Raw genomic sequence first — 20169 nt, 5'->3', positions numbered from 1 at the left:
ATTTTTAGCCCTAAAAAAAGTCAATTTTCTAAACATGATATAGATCAGCATGTAATATCTTGCTATTTTTATCAAATAGCCCTATATTATACCCAATCAAAATTCAAATACATTAGTTATATCCATATTTGTACAAACAAAACAAAAAAATGTGAATAATGTAGCGATTTTTTATGCAAACACTGATGCCAGATATACAATATAAATATTATGATGCTTACATTTTTAAATCCAATTTATGATCGAATTTGTATCATAACTATTTATAATATAATTATAAATAAAATATATTTTAATGATATATTTCATAATTCTATGACAATTTCTATTATCAAAAAGATTTATTTTTTCTTTAATACAACACAAGAACAACAAAACATACAAAAAAATACAATCCTAAAATTTTTGTTGTTTTCATTTGTGTATATATACTTGTGTAGCAATAATATCTTACAGCACATAGCACTTTTTATTTATTTATATTTGCATTTGTATTTTTTTATAAGTTATTCATCGTGTGAAAACCTGAAAATGTAGCGCTTTGTCTGTAAATAAGAATAAAAATATTAAAAACATATACAAATGCAGATTAATTCATACTTTTTTCTATGTAGAAAAACAAAAGCCTAAATATATGAAAGTTTTATCTAACAAATTATACTTTTAATTGTATAATAATCAGCCAGATAATTTATATAGAAAACCAAAAATATAGTAAAACCGTTTTAAAGGCGCACTATGTACATCTAAATCAAAATTAGGTAATTTCGAACGTTTAAAATAGTATAAACAAGCAGTCCAATCAACACGAATATATAAATAGGCGTAATAATATTATATATTTTCAAAAATTCAATAAAGAAAGATTATATCACATAAAAATAGGATTGGTATGCATATAAATATAAATATTTACTGTGCTAGTCACTAAATATATGAATAAATATACCTTATAATCGATAGATAAGCAGTATAACTAAAATCAAAAATAAAAACGCAAATCACCTGGTCTTATATATATAATATTTTTGTATATATAGGTAACTAACATATATGTTTTAGTCCGAAATTGAAGAAAAATTATTTTGTTATGCGTAATAAATATAAAAACATTACTTAAAATATTTTCAAAGTGTACATGAACGTAAAACATGAAGTATATCTCGTCTCAAAGTGGCTTATTATAAAAATAAAACCATCTAAACAAGAATACATTTTTCAGTAGTAGATTATAATATTTTTAACATTGAAAGATGAAATTCCAAGCACTGTAACGAATATTTTAAACTATTTATACATAGCAAACAGATGAAAAAAAAATTGGTGTAACTATACAAAAAGAAACATCACAAAAGAAGTTTTATCAACATTTTCCCCAACTGATATTTAATTAAATTATATATAAAATCCGTAGACACTCCTATAAGAAATAATTAAATTTTTTTTTGTGAAAATCAAGATTGTTTGAACAATACAAATAGACCAAGATAGAATGAATATATACTTTTTGCTTATTTCACGGCAAGAAGAACTGTATCACTCTTATAAAAACAAACGAGACATGTATTTAATATCGCAAGAGCGTTCCTATATTAAAAGGAGGTCTGTTTCATCAGCTAGCATTTGAGTATCACTAATATATTAGTGTGAATAAATAATTATCACAATATATAAAACTTAGGTAATAGTGGCGATATAACACTATAGTAGCAACTATAATGAGCTAAAAAGTTCAAAATTGAACAAGACACTTACATAAACCCTAGGATTGTTTTAGAGGGCAAAAAAGTGCTAAAAAGATTTAAAGGTTTAGAAAAGGATTTCAAATGGAAGAATAATTATAAAAGTGTATATACGCTGTTCGTACAGGAATCAAAAAAGGCATTTACAAGAACAAAAACTGTATTTGAAGCTCAAAAATTGTGCTATAAGAGAAAAATTCAATGTAAAAAATATAATAACTATGGCAATATATATGAACTTTATTTTTAAAATACACAAAAATATATATTTCAAAGTTTCTTACATAAAAATACTATAGCAAATATAACCTTATCTGTCAAAATACATGGTTGTTAGCATAGCAATTGATTTTTTGAACATTTAAATATTTTCAACATAAATGCTGACAGAAATTTATTCTTTATTTATTGTAAGATATAATTTTTTAAGAATCAATGAAAAATTGTTTTTATGGAATAAAAGATATCAATGAACATTAAGCAAGGTTAAAATTGTTAAATTTAGAATAAGCTTCTAAAATTATTGTATCAGAATTTAAAGTTAAACAAAATATATAAGCCAAATCAAAAAAAAAAGCCAATATCAAATTTTAATATTATATAAAGAAAACTTTCGGTTTAAAAAAAAATTATTAAATTAAATTATTACAGTTTTTTTAGAAAATATGGACTAAAAAAATCTATATAAATAAATATTTACAAATAATGGAACTTTAATGGAATATTTAAAGGTTAAAGAAAACTTTGAATAAACAAAAGTAATTTTCTTATTACCCTGCGATAGAAAAATATACAGGTATAAAGCATACATAAAATATTGGGTCTTTTATAAGATGAAAACATGAATTGTTGCTTTTTTAAGAACTAATAGAAAAATTATGATATGAAAAATATTTTCTATAAAAAAACCTTCATACTCGCTTATAGACATTTTATTAATTTTCGTATAATAAAATCTTGATAACATATTGAGTTTTTTTAAAAATTTTGTTTTTATTAGTTTTAATTGCGGTTAAATAAATATTAAAAACGATTTAAATATACATGAGTTATATAATATAGTGAAAAAAACCAACGAATCACTTAAATTTACCTATCAAATACATATAAATTGCACAATACCCAGTAAGATGGTGAATTCGTCAAATATGTGTGAAAATAAAACTAAAATGTGTATGAGCAATCTAAGACGCATGATTTTATAGGTTTTTGACTTTAGACTTATTATGAATTTAACATTTCTAGTGCAGTTTGAATCATTTTCTCGTGTACGGATTTCTTAGGAGACTTAGAACTCAATAAAAATTATCAAGTTATTCGAATGTATGCGAGTCGATAAGATGTGGGCAATTAAGCAGAAAATTTTTTATTTTAACGTTATTTCATCTTAGTAATTATTTCAAAATAAAATACAATGTATATATCAATAGTATTCTTAGCGCTTTGAGATATAACTCAAAAAGTAATTATAAAAACAGTTAAACAAAATCATTGCATATACAATATTTTCTAGTCAGTTATTATTATTTAATTCAAAAAATATTCCAAGCTCTATAACTTAGATTTTTTTTAATTTTACACATTTTGATTTAAATTCGCACAATAATATTGAGATAGATGCTTTAAATATTTTAATTTTTACAGGTGCATGCTTTATAACATTCGATTGCTATAATATTTTTTTTATTTGACAAGTTATTTAAATATATATTTTTCAGAAAATCCTTTATAAACTTGTTTGTTATGTTACATATCAATAATATCATTCGTAATATATTTTAGCCTTTATAATTAAATTTATTATAATTTAATGTAAATTATATCATAAAAATCCCTTAAAAACTCGTAGTTACAACGAAATCGAGACATGTATACAAACTAAGGAATCTGGCAAAATCTTGAACTAGTAAGTCGTGCAAAGATTGAGGTATTGAAAATAAATAAAAGAATGATAATATCACGAGTAAACCTTAGGATTGAGAAAAACCCTTGAATTAATAAGTCGAAAGAAGGTGGGGTATTGAAGAAGACTTTGGAGAGGAGAAGATAGCCGAAAGTATAAATACGCTGTGCGTACAGTGAATAAAGCAAGCTGTGCCTGAGAACAAAAACTAAAATTACGACTATAAATATGGTCCATAAATAAAAAATTTAAATATCACGACTATATATATGATATTGTCATGAGAAATTATTCAAGTTATGTTTATAGTTAAATATCAAATTAAAATGACAAAATAAAATGATAAATAAAATTCATTAAATTAAAATGTCAAAATAAATTCTTTAAATTTGAAAATAATGAATTGTATGTATTAATTTAAATGAGATCTATTATTATTTCATCGGGGATCTAGCTATTTAATCTTAATCTTACTCAAGATCTACAAAATACTCTTTAAAACAGATTTAGCCGATACTTCTTTCCATTCGTTATTTCTTAATATTCATCAATTCACCTTCTTATTCTCCAGATTTATAAAATTCAAGTGTTCTTGTAAATTTATAAAAATATAGCGTATTATTTTCTATATACCAAATCGCCAAAATTTTCATTTTTCTAATTTACATATAGCTCGTTAATAATGCACCCAATTAAAAAAGGCCACAAATCAAATACATACAAACACACATAAAAAAATCAAAAGCACCAGATCACACCATTATGATAGAAAAGAAACTGCTCATGAGTAACACAAAATATAGAAAATGGCCCGTAAGTTACATGGACATCAAGCAAAATTGTTCACAAGAAATGATGTGGAGAAAATATCATGCTTAATAAAGAAACATTTGAAAACATGGAAAATTGATTACAAATCAAATGCTGATATAGCTTACCCTGGATTTTTACTTGTTGGTAGTTATATAAAAAGAACAGATAGTAGTGTAATAAAGCAGAAGCAACAGTAAAACGCCGATATATAGTTCATATTGCTAAAGTCTGGGTACCCAGAAATAAATATTTCAAAGTTCTTGCTAAAGGAAAAAGAGGTACGAAACAATAGAAGAGGATAATAACAAAGCTTTGATTTGTTGCTGAAGGATCTACCGGGAAACTATTGAATATGAACTTTGTATTCGACCAATAGCTATTCCATATAAAATTGCACATGTGAGTCACTCAGAACTAAAGGCTACTTTTAATCTTCCAATAATTGGTGTAAAGCAAAATCCACAAACTTCAATTGGAACACAACTTGGAATATTACAAAAAGGAAAATAATTGAAGTTAATGTGAGTGAACCAGGAATTGTTTGTGGAAGTAGAATTGTCGGTAAATATACATAATCACCAATCATCCAGAAAATGATGGTTGCATTAATGCCGTCCTTTTATTATAATCGAATAAAATATTTTTCTAAATTTATTTTATATCACCAAATAATATTTTATTTTCTAGAACGAAAAATTTTTAATTTTTGCTGCATCATAGTCTTTTGTTATATACTCTTAATCAAAAAAAAATATTAAGCTTTTCGAAGTGGATAGTACAAATAAGATAGTATTCGTGATTTTCTCCGTATGAACCACCGTTTTCTTTGATTAATTTATAAAGATTATAATTAGTTTTCCCTCAAGATTGATAAGACAAACTCAGAAGGTCTATAAAAAAGTGGATAAGAGACGAGAATTGAAGATGTATATATTTGACTGCTTGATAGAGTCACCTTTAGCTTTGTTTATAAGGAGTAATTAAATCAAGCAAGCCCATGATTCGTTTTAATGTTGATTTATTTGGGGTTAAGTTTCTTTATTTACTAATTTCATCTACAGAGATAATGACGGCCAATAATAAAAGGTGCAATACTATTTAATGCATCATTGGGCATCTTCCTCGTATCTATCTGGCTCAACTGCTCTTCTTCTTTTATATGATATGCATGTAAGCATCTTGTAAAGTGGATGGGCTTGCATGTATTATTCTACTCTTCTGGTTTTAAACTTCTATAATCATTTTTTTATGGATTTTTGTAACAACATCATTCTAAGTAAACAAATCCATAAAATTTTTACTAAATTTAGTGGTTAATATTGATTTTAAAATTATATTTCTTCAGCAATTTATTTGATACACTCCTCGATACAAACTTTATCAATCCTTTTAACATTCCATTTCTCTGCTATTACCTCTTCGATACCCCTTCTCCTCTCAATACTTATCAGTGTAAGAGTCTTTTTTATCCCCATAGCTTGCAAATATGCTCGAATCCTTTGGATATTCCAAGTTTTCAAATATTTCTTGTAAAATTTAGTAACCACCAAATGTTAAGTTATTACATATGGAATCTTTTTCGCTTTAAACTTATATATCAAAGGCAGTTCATTTGAAAGAGATTATTTTTTCCTCTATTTATCGTTTTCTGTTCAGGTTATGCTATCGATAATAGTAAAAAATAACTCTATCAGTGATATTCAATTATTTCTTGTCATAAATTTATATATTTGAGTGATCTTTTTGAATCATGTTTTTTTATGTAGTGTCTCAACTTTTAATTCTGCAAATTTATTTTACATAATTTCTTGCGCTGAATCTCTACGGATTTTCTTTGTTTTTAAATTATATTTTCTTGATATCAAAAAGACTATTCATCATACATTTTAATAGTGTTTTCATGTGTAATTATGACTTAACATTCTCTTGCATCTACTCACTAAGTGATAAACAGTTTTGTAAGAAAAATTTTAGCGCGGGCACTTTTATCTATCCTCAAATATTCAATTCATTCATTTATTCAATAAAATTTTGTATCTTCTGCTGTTTTTGTATTTCAAAATTCAAAATATTTTAAGGACTAAGTATCTCAAGCATTGAATTTATGCATATGCTAAAGAGTTTTTGATGTAATTGTCTATTTTTATTTACACAATTAAATCACGGTCTGTTTAGCATTAAGTATTTCTAAATCTATCTCTATAAAAGTATATTATTGTCGAACTAGATTTTCTATCAACTCCAAATGGTCTCATTATCCTTTTCAAGTTAAAGAATAGCAGCTTTTTTATTAGATATTTGGGTTTGTTATTTGTGATCTGTTAAATTGGAATAACATCTTCCATACATTAGTAATCCCTCTATCAATTCAATTCTTTTTTTTTGTAAAATCATTGTTTATTTGCTGGTTTAAGATGTATTTGTTGGCCACTAAAAATTTTTTTATATCATCATCTAAGAAAATTTTAATCTTCCAGGAAGAGCTTAAATAATTCATTGTGTTGTTTATCCGTGAAATAGCGCGTATTGTTAAATATTTTATTTCTTCGTGCATTAATTCTTGTTCTAGATAAATTCTTCACGCTAATGAAAATTCAATTTTTTATATAATCTATAGTTTTTGGTTTTATTTCTTTAAAAATTCCGAGGTATTTGTATATTTACTTTACTTCAATAACCGTAGATATATCTTTACAATTTACGTTATTGTTTGCTGACTTTTCTTTGTTGATTTTTACAATATATTTGTAAAAAATTTTATAGCTTCATAAGGAATTCATTTTAAATTTTCATGGTCATTTGCAATGATTATAAAGTTCATAATAAAGACAAGGTGATTTCTTCTATACGAGCTTTCGTTTACTGGAACATTAACAGATGGATATTTAGGGTTTATTTTTGGACTTAATGGATCCATACATAAAACAAATAATATTAAATATAACATATACTTAGATAATATCTTTAAAAATATTTTTTTGTTATATCTATGTACGTGAGAACTAGTTTCAAATGAGTTAAAGCATATAATTCATCATCAAGTTCTTCAGGTTGAGTTTAATGATAACTTATATTATTTACGTGATCTATTCTTTCAAAGATCATTTTAAATCAAACTAAGTGGCAAAAAGCTCATTGTCATATTGATTTGATACTGCTAATCCTACTGAGCTTGCTCTTTGGCGCTTTTTGCTCTCTTACTTCTGACCATTTATATATCTGCTAAAAGATTTCTCGACTCGATCGAATTTTATAAGATAGTAATGAGTATCTTAGTGGCAAGTTACTGCAAATTCGACATGCAAGTGATGGTTCTAAATTCTAATGCTCTTAAGACATCCTTTTTCGGAATAAGATATGTAATCCCGACGTAGAACCAATTGTCTTCATAGTTGTTCTAATAGAAAATATAAATCACAATTTTATACAAACTCGGGTGGAGACTAGTCATCTTTCTATAATAAAGGTTCTAGATTCCATAACACTCAGCAGCTTTGTAATGAGGAATTTTTTTTTGCAATATCATAAAATTCATTACATGAAACAAAGCATAAGCTTTTATATTCTTGAAAATTAAACAAGTATACTTTGAATTCAAACTTGATTAGATCATATATCTTAATTTTCGACCAAGTATCTATTTGTTATCCTCCAGATGCTTTTATTTTACGTTTTTGTGTTTTACTATACTAGTCTATAGGCTTTCCATCTTGATAGTTCAATCCAGTATTCGTTAATGTCAATCAATAACATTTTACATGTTGATCTAAATGCTTTACATAGATCTTAATTTTTTCATTGTTGATTTTTACCAATTCTTTCATCACCGTAATTTGTTTTGAGGTTTTATGATTCGTTCTGAGTATTAATCTAAGAAACCAATTTTATTTTTACTCTTTGAGTTTTTATATATATATACACGCTTATATACATTGTTTATATTAGTAAAACTATATATTTTTTACATTTGTATGTAACGCAATGTTTTTGTTAATCAGTTTTCTTGTTATTTCTTCGTATTTAATTGTGCTTTATGTATTTTTTTGCTATTTCGTACATGTTTTTAGGTGGGTCGTTTATAATTAAGCATTTTATCACTATTTTTATATATATAATTTTGTTGCTGGATTCTGGATTGTTATATTACTGGTTCTTTATAATCCATTATGTTCTGTTTCTTTAGGTTTGCTGAATTGAAGAGCTAAAACTTCTTGCATCACTCAAGATTAGCAGAGTATTATTTTTTTATGGTTATAGGGTCTTTGTCATTTTCTTTTTATTTCATACACATTAAGATTCCGCATCTATTTTTTCCTTCCATTCTTGTCGTTTATATTTTTAAAATATCATTTAATGTTGATAAAGGCTTTAATTAACATTGAAACTTTTGGTGTGGTTTTCTATATTACTTTATCAAACAAATCTCGGTATTTTGTAAAACGCATCAAGATATATAGACTGACCTCTTGAATCCAAAAGTTCTAAAGTAACTTGTGTTTATAAGGAGAGCTTAAATTGCAGGCCCTCTGCTGTTTTATTTGGTTTGTTTTAATGTAGTATTTGTACTTTTTTGTTTGATTTTTTTGTCACAGGATTAGATCGCAAAGGTTTATCTTTGTCTTACCTTGTCATTGTTTTTCTTTTTTACTAATTTTAAATAAATAGAATAATTGATTCTATAATAAATAGTACATAAAAAGCTGAAATATATTAGTAAATAAGAAGCATGTAGAACAAGACAGATTGATAGAGTTATCTTAATTTTTGTTTTTATAAAGTTGCAACAAAAGTAAACTCATTTCATATAAATATTATACATCGCCAGGCCACATTTTGTTTTTAATTTGAGTTTTTGTCCTCAAACATATTTTGCTTGATTTTCCATGGACAGATTATTTCTATACTCATGGATATCTTCTCCTTGTACATATTCTAGCTTGTGAAGCGCAATAAATATAAAGCTTTCTTAATTTTTATTTTGCATATTTGCCATGATCTGATTCGTGACTTTGAGTTTATGGAGGTATCTTTTATGATACTCTGCAACCCCCATCGACCGTAAAAACCCTTGAAATTGTTAATTATATACAAGATAGGTTCAAGAGTATGCTTTTGAACTTTTTTTATATAAGAAAAAGCTTGACAAAGTTTTCTTAAGTTTTGTTTACCCAATAAAAAGTGATGATTTGATAAAATTAACCTCTGAAATTATTGATAAGATATTAAATATCATAGATTAGGTTTGTAAGACGATGGTATCAATAGAATATTATATAATTTGACGGTTTGATATAGCCATCTTATATTTAATTGGGCTTAAAAGGTGATAAACGAAGCTAATATAATAATATGAGTTTTCATTTTGCTCCATTATAATTCTTTCGGACGAAACTTTTAATCCGTTCACGTTATTTATAAAGCTTCTTACGCATTATCATATTGATTATCTACTTTTTTCTGACTTATAAATATTATTTTTTGGTAACAGTTTTATATTATTAGAAAATTTATAAAACATCTAACTTCATTTTTTGTATTTTGAACCATAAGTATCACAAGTATATTTAGCATAATTCTTTTCTGCTTTTAAACTTATAAATTAGGGATAATTTACTTACTAGTAAGAATATCATATCTAGATAAATTTTTTGATAAACAGGGTTTACCTATATTCTGTAAAATCCATCTATATTCATATAGTAGAGTCTGCATTTTTTATAAAAAAAAAGATCACTGGTTTTTAAAAGCTAATATATAGTAAAATTTCTGTACTATTGCACCTTTTATTTACTATTTTTCCACAATTTTTTCTTGTAAGTTGTTTTTTTATGCAATTATAAATTTTGTGGCTGTAAAAATATAAATATTCCTGATTTTTATCGGCTGGTTTTATATTACCCATTAATATTTAAGAAATATATATCTCAAATTTTATCTTTTAATTACAAATGTGCGATACCTTATTTTTCTTATTTTGTTAACACACGTTTATTTTAAACACTAGAAAATTTTTTATTTCTTCTTATGCTAAAAAATTTTTTTCGTCTAATTTGATGATAATTTTGTATGAATAATCGAGATGCCTGGCATTTGAAACAAAAAATATTTGATTCTTTTATGTATTAAAGCTTTTTATGTTTCTGCTTATATTTTCGATTTAATTTATGATGATTTTATAAAATCCTTTTTTATTTACACCGGTGTATTTTCGCATGTATTCTATTTAACTAAATTCTGGATCTATAGTGAAGATTTAATATTGGTAATTATTATCTAATTATTCGAAAATGTATGGTTTCTTGAATAAAATATAACAAGCCTAATTACTTCAAAAATTTTGAAATTTTTTTTTAAAATTTCGCCTGTTTGTGGTTGTAGATTTATATGTTCATAAGCTAAGAACTCTTATAATTATCTTCTCGTAGCAAGTCTTTTGTTTCTAGCTCAAAAATGCATATATAATTTTCATTTGTTTTTAAATATATATAAACTTATTTACAAATTTTTTGAAGCTAAGATTTTTTTATAATTGGTTCTTAATTCTACCATAGTTTCTAAAATTTTGGTGCGTGATTTTAACTTAATGGCAAGCATATATACTTAAAACACATAAAATCTAGCCTATAAACTTTATGTGCTTAAAATATTACAAATATACTTTATACAACAATATTTTTCCAGATCTTATTTTTAAATACCAGAACTATACTTTTGAGACAGTTCCTCTGTTTGATGTTTTCTTTTTGCATTTTATCGTTATATACAGTTTCATGGCGAAATGGATAAATGTGATAGATTTAACAGAAGAAATTTCAATAATATGCACATGGAACAGATAAAACTACGAGAAACTTGATGGGTATATCTATGATAAAAACATTTAAAAGATAAAAAGGTTTTAACTGTAACATTTATATGTGCATAGTTTGACTTTATCCAAGAAGTTTCTCTGTTTAATATAAATATGGGTAATAATTTTGATTAAAATTAATGTAATTATTTACATTAGAAGATATTGGATTTTTTTGTGCACTAAAATTTCATTGTATCAATAGATTGGATGTTTTAAAATTTTTTATAGCCTATTTTCTTCTGTTTGACGTTTAATTATTGTAGATTATAGTTTTATTTATCACATTCTATTTAGGTTCATGCACAGGCGTACGGTGTCGCTTTGATTTTTTATTAGAAATTGCCTCTTTTTTTTATATACTATATATGGATAAATATATTTATTAAGTCGAGTATATGAATAAGCACCGACATTATCTCTGTATATGATAAATATTTTCGAAAAGAGCTTGAAAACTATATTGAAATTAAAATAAAACATCTTTATGATTTCGTTAAATGTGTTAAAAATAGTGGAAATGGCATATTTACATGATTAAGTTAAATTTACATCGGTTATGGCTGATTTATATTCTACAAAATAAATTTTATTTTACACATCATTGCAAATTAGATTTTAAATTTTGGCTTTTCTCTCTCATTTGAATAGTTTCAGTTCCAATTAAACCAAATAATCAACCATTATAAGCACCCATTTTCAGAAATAATCTATTAATTTTGTCGTGATCTATAAATGTTTAAAATTTATAAATCACGCAAAAAATATGTATTTCTAGCTTTAAAGTAAATTTTTTGATAGTTTAAAACATTTTTAAATATATTTGAATAGGCTATAAACTTGCATTTCGCTATGAACATGCATTTAAATCTCGTTAAACTGTAAATAAATCTTATTTTATAGCTAAATCTGTTTATTTACATATATATGATTTTATATCGTGATTATGCATTAATTCTTATATTTGTATACATCTATATAAAATATTTTTTTCAATATGTTTTACAAAAAGTGTAAAAAAATAAATGTAATATTTCACAATCGCACAAAATTTTGTTTTTAAATCTGATTTATAACCAAAATAATTAAGGAACATACTTTCTTTACTTTAAAAAATTCTTTATCATCTGATACATGATGTTTTCTAAATTTTAAACAAAATTTTATTCTTTAATTATTTTGGTTTTAAATCAAATTTGCAAAATAAAAATTTTACACATACCTAATCTCAAGTATATTGCATCAAAAAATATTTATTTTAAGTACCGATGCCTTTAAACCAGTATCTATTGTTGGTCATTAGTTTAAGAGAGTAATATGGTAAGATTATATGAAAAAAATCATGCACACTATATTATCCTATTTCAATTTACATAGTCTTGAGCGTTGATGATTCTTTGAAGAAGACTGTAAATGTATGTTTAAATAGAATATACAGAAAAGTGTAGTCTAGAGCAAAAAAAAGTTTTGTGCATGGAAAAATGAAAGTAAAAAAATATAAATACCATATAAATAAAAATATCTTTTACTTCTGGACTAAGCATATTATCATATTTTCAAACGAGCTTACTTATTTATAAAGTTTAAAAAACACAATTGCCCATAAAATATTTAGTTCTATTTATGCAGTCAAAAAATAAATTTTTTCACGGAAAATTTATTGAAAAATTAAGATTTTTAAACAGGAACGATTATATACTTAATTAAAATTTTTTACAACTTTGAACGCTTAAAAAAAGTATTTTAAATGTAAAAAAACAATCGAAAGCGATATAAATTCAATTCATTTATTGGGTAAAACTACAGCAAAACGAAATAATATAATAGAGACAGTAATTAAGGACAATGAATTAAGTTTGGCTCTCTAAAACAATTAATGGCAGAAAATATGCTTACTGAGGATGTTTGAGCAGATATTTGGAGTGAAGTCACCATATTTATAAAAATCGTATATTATGCTTTACATATGAAAAACGTATTATTTATCAATAGACGTATCCTTTTCTTTTTCTGGATATTAAAAAATTTTTACTTCTAAAATATCATAATGAAGAAAATTGATCGGATATTGCATAAATTTTTAAATCAAAAATCAATATAAAATCAGTCAATATAAAAAACAGATCATAATCTTACATTATGTGATTTTTGGTCCATAAAAGCTCTTGCTGAATCGAATTTCATAAAAATTGGATGTTATTATTTCTATTAACATACTCTATGACAAATAATAGCACATTGGAGACAATTGATGAATCCTTCATATATGAATGGAAAGAAGATATCTACAAAGTTTTTACGATTTACATGACGCACAAAAAAACGGAGCTTACAAAAATAAAGACAAGATTCTCTTATCAATAAAATATCCTATAGATAAATTATCTGGCGTTACTTACTCTGATATCAACCATGCCTTTATAGAACTACACAATAAAAAATTATACGCTTCATCCTTTTCCACAAATGGTATGCCGTCCATAGAAAAATTTTCTAGAATTATCGATATATTGGATTCTTTTCTATCTTATACTGGATGCATTGATGAGAACTCGGAATTTTTTGAATTGAAAAATGTAATTCAAAACCGTTTTGATACTAATAATCCAGATTATTTAGTACTTTTTTCGACTCTTTTTAAGAAGATTTTATCAAAAGAAGATTATGTGAAATATATTCCTAAAATTTTCGAAAGTTGCTATTCACCAGAAAAAAAGATAAAATTTCTTAATAATTTTGTTATCTTTAGAGATGATATCTTGGATGATTTTTCATTTGCATTTATTAACAGGATTATAAGCGGCTTTATATTTGAAGAAAATAAAAGATTAGAAGAAATTATTGACAAATTTATTTCGAATTATTTTGATAAACTCGAGGCTGAATTAAAGAAATGTGAATTGAATTGTCGAATCAATCCTCAATTTTCTGATGAAAAAATAAGCAGCATGTATAAAGCATTCAAACAATGCAAATCTGCACGCATTTTACATAAATGGCGGGACTCTTATTATTGCAAACATGAGATAATAGATCCAAGAAAATTTTTTGCGGATAAAATATTTCTGGATGTTTTAAAGCCGAATTATGACGAAATAGAAATTGAAAACTATGGATATGTATTTTTTTATGTCAAATCTATAACTTTAGATAGCAACAAAGGTTTACTGAGCGCTTTAGAAAATTTATTGAATATATATGAACCCACTAAAGAGTGTAGCATCGAAATATTTCGAATTCATGAATTTGATATCAAAAATGCCCAGCAAGTCGATATTATTCACGAAGAAATGAAAAATATCGAGATTACACATACATCTGAATTGATCCTAACCCAAATAAAAGTTCAGCCTGAACATATTGAACACAATTCGTATTTTTTTTCATGTATATTGAGTTTGGATTTATATTAATACGGTAAACCCATATTATAATGATGATTTGAATGTCAAATTTGAGCTTAAATTAACCAAAAAGGTTTTTTTAGCGAAAATCATCATCGTACATTGAATTTTCATTTTTGTGAAGAAACTGGGAAGTATAATTTAAAAGAATATACTTAATATTTTTTTCTTCCAAATAATAGAAAGATTTTTTCATTTACTAGAAATTCGCTCATATCATTCAAAAATAATTTTTGTTATTTTTATAAAAATATGGATTCAATAATTAATATCAAGAAATATGATTTTTGCTTAGATTTCAGCCACCATTACCTAAAATGCATAAAAGAAAAAAACGTATTATATTTCAGAACAAGTTTTCTTCAGTGTGATACATACCAAGTAATTTAGAAGATAACAAATTTTATATGCAACTTAACCTTTTTTTGTTTAGACAAGGGCTATAAAGAAGTTATTTTGTCGCTGATTGAATACAATCCGCATTATAACTGTTTTTCAAGGTGTATTGAAAATAGTTTTGATAAATATATTGAGATAGACATGATAGAATACGAAGTGATTGAAGATTTTCAAAAAATAAAGTCAAATCTTTTACGGAAATTTCTAAACTCCTTTGGAGAAGTGGAAACTAAAGGGCAATTTGCAATAAAAGCATATAATAAGAATAATAACAAAGAAGAGTACACATTTTACTTTGAGCATAAAAGCAACGAGAAATATATTGAATCCATAAAATGATTACTGAATTTGATAAATAAACATTTCGAGAACAAGATAGCAATAGAATCTACAAACGAAGCAACTCTAAGCGCGTGTAAAAAACTTGTTTTTTGATACAACTTAAATTTGTTGAGTTATAAAGATATTAAAGATAACATATTTTCTGTTACAATTAATGATGATTACGATCCGATTTTTCGATTTTCGATGTTTTTAGAAAAGGTTATTTTACTATTACGCCAGGAAGTATCAGAATTTTACTTAGAGAATTCTCCTCAATGCATTACAAACATCAAAGATAAAGCTCTTTTGTATCTTTTTTCGTACTTTACCATTGCTAAATCATGTATTTTCACGGAAAAAATAAAATTTAATTTTTTTTTAAAACAAATAAAATTATTCTTAAAATCTGATACAGCAAGCTTAAGAAAAATAAATGAAAGTCTAATATACATAAACGAATATATTACGACTAACCTAGTTCCAATTAAAATGGCGGACATTTATAGGCGGACGAAATTTCTAGATATTTTTTTTCAATTTTTAACAGATTTGTCAAATGAGTTTTTGCGGGAATCATACAAAACAGTGATAGTGTATCCGAATCATCATGATAAAAATGGAGACAATGTAATTTTTTCTTGCGAAATTATATCAAATCAAAATAAAATAAATAAGTCAATAATTGATATGAACGATATATGAAAGAATCAAACATTTTTGAATCTAATTTTGGGTATATTCAACATGAATCCGATAATAAAAGCCCCTTTCTATCTACGGCTTAAGATAGCTGGAATATGTATAATAAAGTTATATATTGCATATATATTTTTTATCATATCACATTAATTACGTGTTCATAAAAAAAAACCTTTGTTAGTTTTTGTTAAAATGATGTGAAAGAGAATCGACGTTTTTATAATGCTTTACAGAAAAAATTTATAAGATATACAGCTAATAGCAATTATATAAAATTATTGATCTGCTTTAGTAAAATCATGTTTTACATCGGTCAAATAAATTTTTCAATATTATTAGAATCTTTTAAATAACACTGATCGTTGGTAAAAAAGATTTTGATTAAATCAAAGTGTTGTGCAAATTTCTGTATAATAAACGAATTCCGTATACAAATTAAATAGTTAAATCAAATATTATTTATATATTTTACGATTTTTTGTAGGTTATAAAGATTTTAAAAAACATCAATTTAAAATGTACAAAATAGTGTTCGATTTATCATAATAATAAAAAATTTAACAAAGTTTTTATGCTGGAACGTAAGTAAACAGATAAATCAGCGCTAAAAGAGATACATCTTATAACAAAAATTAAATATTATTTCATGATTAAGAATAATCTTTTTTTGCGATTTTCTGTATACCAGAAAAGGCATAGATTAAGATAAAGGTTTGCAAAAAGTTATCGTTGTTTTAATTCTAACTACTTAAGAAATGCTAGACTAGACATTTTTTTAGGCATAAATTTAGTTAATTATACATAAACGGCTTGGTTTTGTGTCGTATCTACTTTTCCTAATAATATTTAAAAATTTTATGAAAATAATTGTGTTTTTTTGATATCTACTATATAAGTTTTCGCAGCACAAAAATGCCTATAAAATTGCAAAGATGACAAACATTACCTAATGAATATTATCCGGTCGTTCTATTGTTTCTAGATAAACTTGTTTTCATACAATAATATTGTTAAAATGTATATGGTAGAGCTGACATTTGCGTTAATATTTTTACTCATTACCATCCATTCTAGAATACATTTTTATTTTAGCACATGTGTGCCTATTTTATTATATTTGATAGCGAAAAACATGATTTTAGATGTCTTAAGATAACATAGCTATATTAATATGGAATTTATATTATAAAGGCGTCATTTCGTACAATAATCGCAAAAAATGATGTCCAATTTTGGTTTACCACAATTATTATCGAACAGTTTATGTTTAAAGTCGTTAGTTCAAACCTCGTTAATACTCTATATCATCTTTTAATTTGTCATATCTATATCTGTATCCTTTCTTCCTGTTAAAATAGCAGTTATGTGATCATTCCTAACAAAATAGTTATATAAATGCCTTAACTTGATGGATATCACAGGTTATTTTCTTCAATCCTTGTAGAATTTGTAACCCCCCCCATTCAATGTTATTACAATACTATCTTTCTCGCAATAAATTTATTGATCAAAAAATTTCCATTTATAAAAAAAATCATAATATTTTTCACTTTCTTCTAAAATTATGTTATAGGTTCTATTGACAATACTTTTATCATTGTTATACAATTATTATTCTTGTCAGAAATGTAATATCCGGATATTTTTTTCGTCTAGGATATATGTTGGCTATATCGTTTTGCATTTTATTTCGGTAAATAATTTTTTCATATTTTTTGCTCTGATTGTCTATGGATTTTCTTTGTTGCTTTGAAAAAAAACTTTCTTGCTTTTATAGCATATTTATATTAGTCACCTATGTTTTGTTGTTTTAATTATATAAACTCAATAAAAACGGCCAATTAATTATAATTTTTTCATTATGGGGTGTTTTTCTTTATATCGATTTTATCTATTGAGACATAAAAAGCCCATTTAAAAGATCACTCAACTCTTTGATGCATCATATGACACTTTCCCCTGATCATTCTTCATCAACTGCTTTTCTTCTCTCAAATGAGATGAGTTCAAGTGTCTTGCGGATTGTGAGAGCCTATATGTATGCTTCTACTTATATAGGATTTTAAACACCTTAACATGATTTTTATGTTATTTTGTAACCGGCTCATCCCAAGTCATTACATATAGTATTATTCTTGTTTTACATTTGTAAATTAGACCATTTTAATTCGCCAAGACATATATATATTAGAAAGCCCGTTTTAATTTTAAACTTTTCTAATATCATATTCTGTTTAGCTATTCTTTTTTGTTTCAATGTATGAAAATATATCATAATTAACATATTCTAGTTATTTTAATTTAAATAGTTTGTTTTAGATCAAATTTTAATGATCCGAAGAACCGAGATTTTTAATAATATATAAACTAAATTATTGATTTTATATTTATTTATCTGGGAATTTTTTTATTTCTACATCAAAAAAAAAAGATATAATACGACTCTTTTTATAAAATTTACATTCATATATTTATGCTTTAAGTTTCCAATTTTTGTGTTTTTTTGTCTATTTAGCATATTATTGCAATACTTTGCTTTTTTCACATGTATTATTGTATTTAAATATGCGTATTTGCTCAAGATATAAATTTAAATAACTTTTTTGTATTATTCACCGTCTTGCCGTTTAGTATTTTTCATCAAATTTTTTATATTGTTATTAATGGCTTTATTTCTTGCAAAACGGATGAAAAACTTTAGAAATATTTTTATTTCATGATCAGATATTAATTTAATCAGATAAAAATTATTTTTAGTTGCAAAAATCAGAATCAACATACAAATTTATATTTCTTTCTTTATTTATGCCTTTTCATACTTATAATTAGATATTTTTCTCTTTTAATAAATAAGTCTTATAAATTAAGATTATATAGCATAATAATTTTGAATAGTGATCTTCGGCTGGATTTAAAATATCCTTTATAAATTATTGATTATGAAATATCTTTTAATTGAATATATAATCCTAGCACTAAATTTTGTGAACTTTATAAAATAAATGGTTTATAAGTTATGACTCACTATAAGAATGCAAAAATAACAGATCTTAGTTTTATGTGCGCCTTTCTTGGTTTAAATTTATAGAACAAAATTTTAATCATCTTCAAATGTAAAGTGAATTTTGATTTATGCACGTTTTCATTTTGAAAAGAAAGTTGTGATAATATTACATATTGTCTTAATCGGTATGATAAGTGTTAATATTCAATTTGCAAATAAAATCCAAAAAATAATATTACATTTTTTACTTATTATTAATTTATATTTATGAAATCATTGTCATTAAAAGGTTGTTTTGAAAATAATGAATACCATTAAAGCATTCAAATAACATTTTATATTTGGGCTTTTTTCTATTTATGTTCTATATTCTTCTAAACTATTAAGTTAGTATTTACGGATTTATTCTTTGTTTATTTTGTAAAAATTACTTATTTGGGGATCCTAAGAAAAATTGCGATTTTGTTGAATTATAGTTTAAAGTATATTTTATTGATCGACTTCAATCATAGAAGGTACCTGAAGAAACTAGATGTCACGAACCAGGTTGAGGCATATATTTAAACCTTGGGATTGAGAAAACCCCTTGAATTAATAAGTCTCGAAAGAAGGAGGGGTATTCAAGAAGACTTTGGAGACGAGAAGATAGCCTAAAGATTAAATAGGCTAGGCGCATAGAGTATCAAGCAAGCTGTGCCTGAGAACAAAAACTAAAATTACGACTATAAGTATGGCCCATAAATAAAAAATATGTTGATCGACTTCAAAATTTTTACTATGAACATTATATTGTGCATAAATATTATTCTGTCCAAATATTTAGTTTATAAAAATCAAATGTATTTTTTTACAGTACTTAGATCCGAATATGTCTGTGATATTAGTTTATCTGTTCTAGTCTGGTTAGCTAATTAATTGATTTAAATATTTAAATATTTAATTATATTCGTATTTAGAATATTCAAAGGCATAAATACGCAGATATGCAAAAAGTTATTAAATTCTATTGTTTTTGTTCAATTTATTCAATG

This window comes from Rhyacophila brunnea, unplaced genomic scaffold (genome assembly GCF_057557595.1).
Source record: "Rhyacophila brunnea isolate RB1 unplaced genomic scaffold, BYU_Rbru_1.0 scaffold_117, whole genome shotgun sequence".
NCBI classification, from domain to species: Eukaryota; Metazoa; Arthropoda; class Insecta; order Trichoptera; family Rhyacophilidae; genus Rhyacophila; species Rhyacophila brunnea.
This window is presented reverse-complemented; position numbering follows the sequence as displayed.